Consider the following 7,656-nt stretch of genomic DNA (forward strand, 5'->3'; position numbering starts at 1 on the left):
GAGTTTCCCAGACAGCATGTCTCTGCAGGAGCCCACAGCCTCATCTTTCCTCCCGTGGGTTGTTAGGTTCAAACCTCTGACCTCTGAGTTGGCAACCTAATGCTTCCCCCGCCCTGACACCAGGGCTCCTTTCCCAGAATATTACAGGCTGACGGATCCATGCACGACAGACACGGCAGCCCCTGAGAAAGAAACTGTGATAGCGGAGAAGGTAAGGCGTGGCTTTTCCAACAAATATGGTGGATGTGGGGAGTGGGGGAGCGCTGTGCCTTCTAGAACAGGCTGTCAGGAAGCCCTGGGCCTGTGGCTACGCGGCTCCCTCCCCAGAAGCACTGCTCAGTGGGAGTTCCTCACTTCTGCACTAGGTCTCACCGTCTGGGCCTCCTGCTTGCCGCCTCCATAGACTTTGATATCAACGTGGAAAATGACGGAAGTGGTGGGAGTCCCTAATGAGCTGCCTGGCCGATTAAGCGCTGGGACTAGTCCTCTGCCTGCGTTGGATGAGAACAGTGCTAAGGTGCCTTCCAGCTTTAAGTTCTAACACCTGTTCACGCCACCCACGTAGCAGAGGCACTGTGAAGCCTTCGCTGCAGGTGGGCCGCTGGTAAGTTCTCCACCTCTGTTAAGGATGGCTGTTGCTAAGCAATAGTCCCCAAGGTCCTACTACAGGTGGCCCTTCATGGGTCGGATGGCCTGCGCCCATTGGTACGTGGATTCTCCTCCTGCTGCCATGCCCGGGAGTGCAGGCGCTGTGAGGGTCCGCTTAAAGCGAGGTGCAGTGCCCTTCATCTCTGAGTGAGCGACTGCTTCCGTCCCTGGGGAGATGAACCCAGCACACTCTTGCAGTGGGTCCTCCCAGTCCTGGAGCTCACAGCAATCGCAGCAGGAGAAGAACCCGTGTGTCAGAGGGCCCATGCCATTCAACCTGTGTTGTTCAAGGGGTCCCTGTAAGGTACACCCGGATTTTCGACTGTGCAGGATTCCAACCCACCTTGCCCTTTGTAGTTTAAGTGTCAACCAACCGTACATATGTGCAAAGTGTTGTGTGAGCCACTGAGCCCTCCCCCTTCTCAGCCAGGGTTCACAATTTCACTCAAGATATACAAATAAGTCCAGTAAGAGGTACATACAGCAAAAAGGCCTCCTTCTTGCCAATGGCTTTGAAGTTGGGCTGACATGGGTTGGATGGCTGGCTCCAGCAATGACTACCAGCCCTTGGGCAAGTCACTTAATCTCAGCTTCTCCATCTGCCAAATGGGCATAATAATGTACCTATGACATAAGATTGTTGTGAAGGTTAAATGAGGTCATACAATTAGCATGGTTCTTGGCACCTCATTAGGTGCAATGTAATTGTTAGCAGCCAATCTTTACTGGTTCTTAGCACCAGACCCTGGGCTGGAGCCTGGGAACCAAGAGGAGAGACAGACTCCTGTTCATACAGCCCAGAAAGAAGGGCCACACCGCTACCCTTGAGCCCCTTGACCCTTACTGCGGGAGTGACGTGCCTCTAGGCAAGATTAGAAGGGCGGTTCTCAACCAGTGGATTGCGACCCCAGGTCAAATGACCCTCTCATAGGGGTCGCCTGATTCATAACAGTTGCAAAATAGCAGCGATGAAGCAACAACGAAAATAATTTTATGGTTGGGGGTCACCACCACTTGAGGAACTGTCTGGAAGGGTTGCGGCGTGAGGAAGGTGGAGGGTTACAGAGAAGCTCGTGGTGCAGGCATGGCTGAGCAGAGGCTGTCCTGATGGGACACCTGTACCCCGAGTCATTTCTGATCCTGAATGGTAAGCCGTTACCTCCCTAAGAACCCCCATGATTGTGACTAAAAAGGAAAAAAAGACCAGCACAACGGCAGTGTCTTGAGGGCGTTGTGAGAGGCAGATTCGAGGGGCAAGGACACACGCAAAGCATCTGCCCCTGACGGCAGCGTCGGAACAGGAATGGGGCGGAGAAGACTGGGCTGACTCCTGAAGATGGCCAATAGGCTTCGCAGGCTCAGGAGGCGGGGCGCTGGGCTGGGCGGGGCGTGCGTGAAAGCCCACGCGTGTCAGTGCTTCCACAAATCGGAGGTCATTTGAGCAATGCGAGTGTGTATGGGGGAGGGCTGAGAGTGAGCCCGCAGCATGAAAACCTCACTCAAGTGCGATAGGACAGAGTAGCACTGCCTTTGTGGGTTCCTGAGACAGCAGCTCTTGAAAGGAGTAGCCAGCCCTGTCTTTCTCTCTTGAGACAGCTAGGTGGCTTTGACCTCCTAGCCTTGTGGTCCACAGACCAGTGTCACCACCAGGGCTCCCAGGCGGAAGCGTAGGTCCTGCAAGAAAGGCCCGCACGGGAAATGCTTCCTCTTTATCACATCCCACACCAGTCGCCATCCCGGCGTGCCACACCCTGCGTGTGAGCGTGGAAGGTTCTCCCCAGGCTTCGCAGTGGCTGTTTCTCACAAGCAGATCGCCAGGCCTTCCTTCTGAGGTCCCTCTGAGGAACTTCAGCCTCCCCTGGTGCGTCTGTCAGGGCGCTGCCCGGACGCGTCTCCCCTTTAGGAAACACACTGTTTTCCCCCCTTGACGGCTCAGGGGCAATTTTCACTCTGTTCTTGCAACTAGATTTGGAGTCTAGATTTTTCTGGTGTCATGACTTCAGCCTCGTCTCGGGATTTGGGATTTACGGCAGCTGTGCCACATATTCCGGTCACACAGCGAGTGCCAGAAGTGTCTAGGTGAGAATGACGCCGGGCCCCACCACCAGGTCGTCCCCTCCAGGACAGTCAGCACAGGGCAGTAGCCCCAGGGCCTGGCACACAGGAAGAGCCCAAGGCATCGCCGCCGCCCCGGCCTCAGAGAGTGACATCAAGGACCGCTTTGCCTCCACGAATGACGCCAGCACTGACCTGTCAGACCACTGACTGCATCACACCCTCAGCTCTGGAGTGGACGTCTTTGTATGCTGTTCACTAATTGCTTTGGCTGAAAGCCTTGGTGCCCCGACCAGATGGCCAAGTACACTTCAAGGACAAACACTTTGTCATCTGTGCCCAGAAAGCAGCCTCCCTGAATATCTGTGGTGTCAGACCAGTAAGTACCTGAGGGCCTCCTTGCAGCTGAACCACCGCCAGCTGCCCTGACCCTTGCAAAGCCGGGCTGGAGTCAGGACCCTGTCTGCCCACACAGCGGGCAGACACACACAGGGTGGTTTCAGAGCGAAGAGCTGCCGCTATTGGCCTGCGCTGCAGGCGTCCTAGAACTCCCTTCTCACCAGCGTTAATTTGTGCCCTGTGCCCTTCCACACGACTGGCAGGGAGAGAAGGGACCAAGACCTCCACCAGCAGAGCTGGGGAGGGCAGCCAGACTGCTGAAAGCCGCTGCTCTCCCCACTGGGAGTCCCATGTCTCCTGGCTCTTGCTAGGTGTCAGTCTCAGGCCAAGGACAGGCTCAGAGGACACAGGCATATGGCTCACGGGATACTCACGTTGTACCTCTGCTCGGGGCAGACCCTTGGGATCCTGAGCGGTTTCTCACACACCTTCCTTCCTTGGTTCTTATTCTCTCTCTCTCTCTCTCTCTCTCTCTCTCTCTCTCTCTTTTCTCCCCCTGCCTCTCTGAGCAAAAGGGCTCTCTGGATGAAAAGATCAGGTTTCTGTTTTCTGTGTCCTTTCTCCCTCCTCCTTTTAGCCGGATTACACACAGCCAGAGTGCCTTGGCTCCCCTGGCCCGTCCAGCTGCCGCAGGGTGATGCCAGGGACTCCTGCCACCAGCTGCTCAGCAGGATGGCGGGCAGGGCAAGGAGTCTGCACAGCCACGGCTGCCCCCTTTCCTAGGTCTGAACTTCAGGCAGCGGCCCCAGAGAGAGGCCCCCAGTCTCCCAGAAGGCTGCGAGCCTGGGCTGCCTGAGCAGAGGGACAGTTCAGACGAGTGCTCGCTGGCTGGGCATCTGGCAACCAGGTCTTCTCTCAGTGGTGCTGCAGCGCAGGGGGGAAACAGGAAGCAGAGTTACTGCTGATCTGCAGGCGGTCTCCTGGTTTAGAAAAGGAAGCAGGAAGCCTGAGAATAGCACTGTGAGGACGCCGAAGGGAGAGGAGCCGTGACTAGAGAAAGAGCGAGAGCGAGAGAGAGAAATATCACATCACTCTCCTGGCTGCTCTTGGGCGCCAGCTATCAAGAGCGCCTCAGAGGAAATCAGGGTCCAAAACTCAGAAGAGATCAAAATAGGGTTGTGCGAGGCTACTTACTTTCCTGATCAATAATAAACATACACTGGATCGAGAGTCCTGGTAGTGCCAGGACAGCTGGGACCAGTGGGGTAGGGGTTGGGTGACTGACAGCGAGCTGCCCCTGGGAGAACAGGGAGGGAGGCTGTCGGCTTCTGTAAAGGCGGAGTCTCAGACAACCTCAGAATCCATTCGATGGTGGTCGGTTTGTTCTTTGGGGTTTGGCTATAGACAGCTCTCTTGACAGGATAATGCGGAAACATAGTCCTTTGGGGTCAACATATACACCATTGGAAGCCTTCCTTTGGAAACCCTGGGGGATATGGACCCATTTTGGCCTTTCCCACCATTCCATAACAAGAAAGCAACTCAAACTCTTTGCCACGAGTTGATTCCGGCTCACAGCAATCCTCTAGGACAGCGTGGAACCTCCCTAGAGGGCTTTTCAAGGCCGTAAATCTTCATCCAAGAGACTGCCGCATCTTTCTTCTGTGGAGTGGCTGGTGGGTGGAATCGCTGAGGTGTCGGTTAACAGCTGCATGCTTAACCACACCAAACTCAAAAAGCCCAACCCACACCACCGAGTCGATGCTGACTCATCGCGACCCCACAGGGCAGGGTAGAACTGCCCCTGTGGTGGTAGAGCTCCACAGAAATAGAAAGCCTCATCTTTCTCCCACTCAACCACACAGACAAGTAGAAATCATGAGTTCATAAGTCATGGGTTACTCTCATTTCACAGGCAGGATATGGCTGCTAGATCTTTCCAAGTCCACTCAGGGGCTTAGCAGTTATTGAGTTGGCTCTGGACTCCCAGTGACCCCAAGCGTTATAAGTAGAACTGCTGCACTGGGCATGCTTGGCTATAATCTGTCTTTAAAAATAACTTTTTAGTGCTCTTACCTATAATCCTTATGGAAGCTGTGGTAGTTACATAATCTGTTGTCAATTGGAGACTTAAGAGTGAAGGAGTGGAGTTTAGCCTGTCAATCAGGTCACAGCGTGATGACCTCATTTAGAAGCACTATGGAGATAAACAGCTCACTGGAGGCGGGACACATACTCACTCCTGTGAGACATGGAGCTATGCTAAAGCCAGCTGGAGACCCCTGCCAGCAGTGACATGCTTCCACTGCCACTGGATCCACAAGACTTTCCACCCACTGGCCTGTGATTTTCCTGCATTCGGCGTCATTGCATGTATTTCGTGAGTCTGAAGAGGACTTAATAGATTGGTATCAGACACATGGGCTAATATCGGACTTAAGGACTTGATTGGGACTGGGCTGGGATGTTTTCTCAATATTCAATTGCTCTTGTCTATAAAGCTCTTTTATACACATATGAGTGTCTATGAATTTGTTTCTCTAGTCAAACCTAGACTAACACAGAAGTCGATTGCTACAGGCAATCCATAGGCTTCCATGAAGCCTCTGGGTGGATTCAAACTACTTTTAGGGTAGTGGCCAATTGAAAACTGCTCTTGCCACCAAGGCTCCATCACTCAGGGACTTAGTGATGGGGCAAGTTCTAAATTCCAGACCCCCACTGAAAGCTCTTCCATGTAGGAAGAGTGCAAAGTGATTATCTATTAAAAGCAGCAACTGACAAACAAGGGCAAAAGCGAAAAGGAGGGTGGGTGCAGAGGTGGTGGGTGCCGAATGGAGCGGGGGTTTGGGTTCCTGAGACAGAGCAGGGGGTGGTCACGCTGGGCCCTGGGGTCCACAGCCTGCCTCCCAGGCCCCATTTCTGGCTAGCCAAGCACCTGAAGTTTTCCAAGGCACAGTTTTTAGCAGAGAACCTTAGAAGGCAGCCGGGATCAGTGTCTAGCTCAGCTGTCCCTGTTCTGGCCAAGACTCGCTTTCAGAAACCACCGCCAAGCCCTGGGCAGTCACACGTGGTCACCCAGGGCACCCCAGCTTCAGGCTAAGCTCTGGGCATTCTCACAGGTAGCTCATGACTGCTCTCCACCTCCAATCAGTCCCCTCCCCCCTGACCACCAGTGCCACCACCATCATCTCTTAGGACCCCAGAGGCAGGACCCTCAAGGGGAAACATTCCCTGAGCTTACTCACCTACAGGGCTCACTCTGCTGTGCAAAGGGCATGCCACTTCCCAGGGTTATGAGAAATAACTTTCTTACAGAGTGTCACCAGCTGTGGACACCCCTGTCATAAACCGTCCCAGCTCTAAGCTGCCTAGGGCTTTTATCCCCTCCCTCTTAGCTACTCATTACCCAGCTTAATTAGGCCAGGAAATGCTGAAGCAGCGGACACTCTCGGCGGGAGGTGAGACTGGAGGGGAGATTCTCAGCGGCCCCACTTCCTGAGGCTGGAGCTGGGGGCTGGGGAGGCAGCGGAGAAGGCAGGGCTGCGGCCTCCCTGGAACAGCTGCTGGGAAGGAGGCAGAGATGCACACATTTGCGCCCCAGGCCCTCCAGGGAGCTGAGGGTTTCACTTGTTTACTGGAACAGCTCCGGATCTGAAAGCCAGCTAGTCCCTGCCCCCCCTCCCACTCCCCCTCCCAATTAACTAGCTCCACCACCCCTTTCCTCAGGAAGAGCTGGAACCTCAGTAAGAGTTCAGCCCCTTCCTAGACATCATCACAGCTAAAGATACAGCCAGAGCGTTCTCCGCCCGGCCCCCTGCCCCCCCCCAGGTTTTAGCTAGCCCCCGACCTTCACCCTGAACTGCCTTAGTGGAATCATGTGAACTGCAGACTGTGCCTCCCCACAGGGGCAGCATCTGGCGGGCTCCTCCTGAGGCTGGACGTGCCTGAGCGAAAGCTGTGTTCTTCACCCGTTTTAAAAATTTTACACACACACACACACACACACACACACACACACAGTTCTGGTGTTCCTCAGAGCTGCTCAATATTGACCTTTAAATATAGGGGTGAATGGAGTGACTGTCTTTACAAGGCACTCCGCTTCATGGCAGCTAATTTGGGTGACAAGCAGCACCTCATAGCCAAACGTGCAGTAGGTGCACATGATTGTTGCTCTACCTGGGGCCACCGGAACGGCCCGGCCTGCTTCACAGAGCACTGCTCCCCCGTGCGTGTCCTGGCCTGCGAGGTGGAGGGGTGCTGGGGAGAAGCTGCCTCCAGAGCACCCAGGAAGGGCAGCCAATCGTTTGACAAGATAAAGATGCCCTCCTTCAGAAGGCAGGAGAAGATGGAGTCCAGGTGTCAGCTTCGATTTTTGGTTGGGTTATTAAGTTGTTTCTACTCAACCTGTTGTTGGCCCACCTCAAGAAAATCTACAGTAGCCATAACGGAATGCCAGTCGACACATTTGATTGCAACAGGGAGTTCTGTGCTTTGCTGCAATTTTATTCTTCCTCAAAACTTTTTCCTTTCCTTACGGCATCTTTAGAAGGAAAATTGGAGTTGTTACTTTTCAAGAACAGGGTCACAAAATGTTTGGTGACTTATCAG

At 54.1% G+C, this 7,656-nt stretch overlaps 1 protein-coding gene across 1 annotated transcript in view; it reads right to left on the reverse strand.

The window, feature by feature from the left end:
• Positions 1-6,359, reverse strand: part of ADA2 (adenosine deaminase 2) — an 84,403-nt gene extending 78,044 nt beyond the window's left edge. Inside the window, exon 1 of the mRNA XM_045295942.1 lies at positions 6,291-6,359. The gene's annotated coding sequence lies outside the window, so the exon portion shown is untranslated. The remainder of the gene's footprint in view (positions 1-6,290) is intronic.
• Between the last annotated feature and the right edge of the window lie 1,297 nt (positions 6,360-7,656).

The sequence above is a fragment of the Echinops telfairi genome, unplaced genomic scaffold, assembly GCF_000313985.2.
Source record: "Echinops telfairi isolate 266 unplaced genomic scaffold, ASM31398v2 ScPeMD7_6273;HRSCAF=7185, whole genome shotgun sequence".
In the NCBI taxonomy this organism is placed as follows: Eukaryota; Metazoa; Chordata; class Mammalia; order Afrosoricida; family Tenrecidae; genus Echinops; species Echinops telfairi.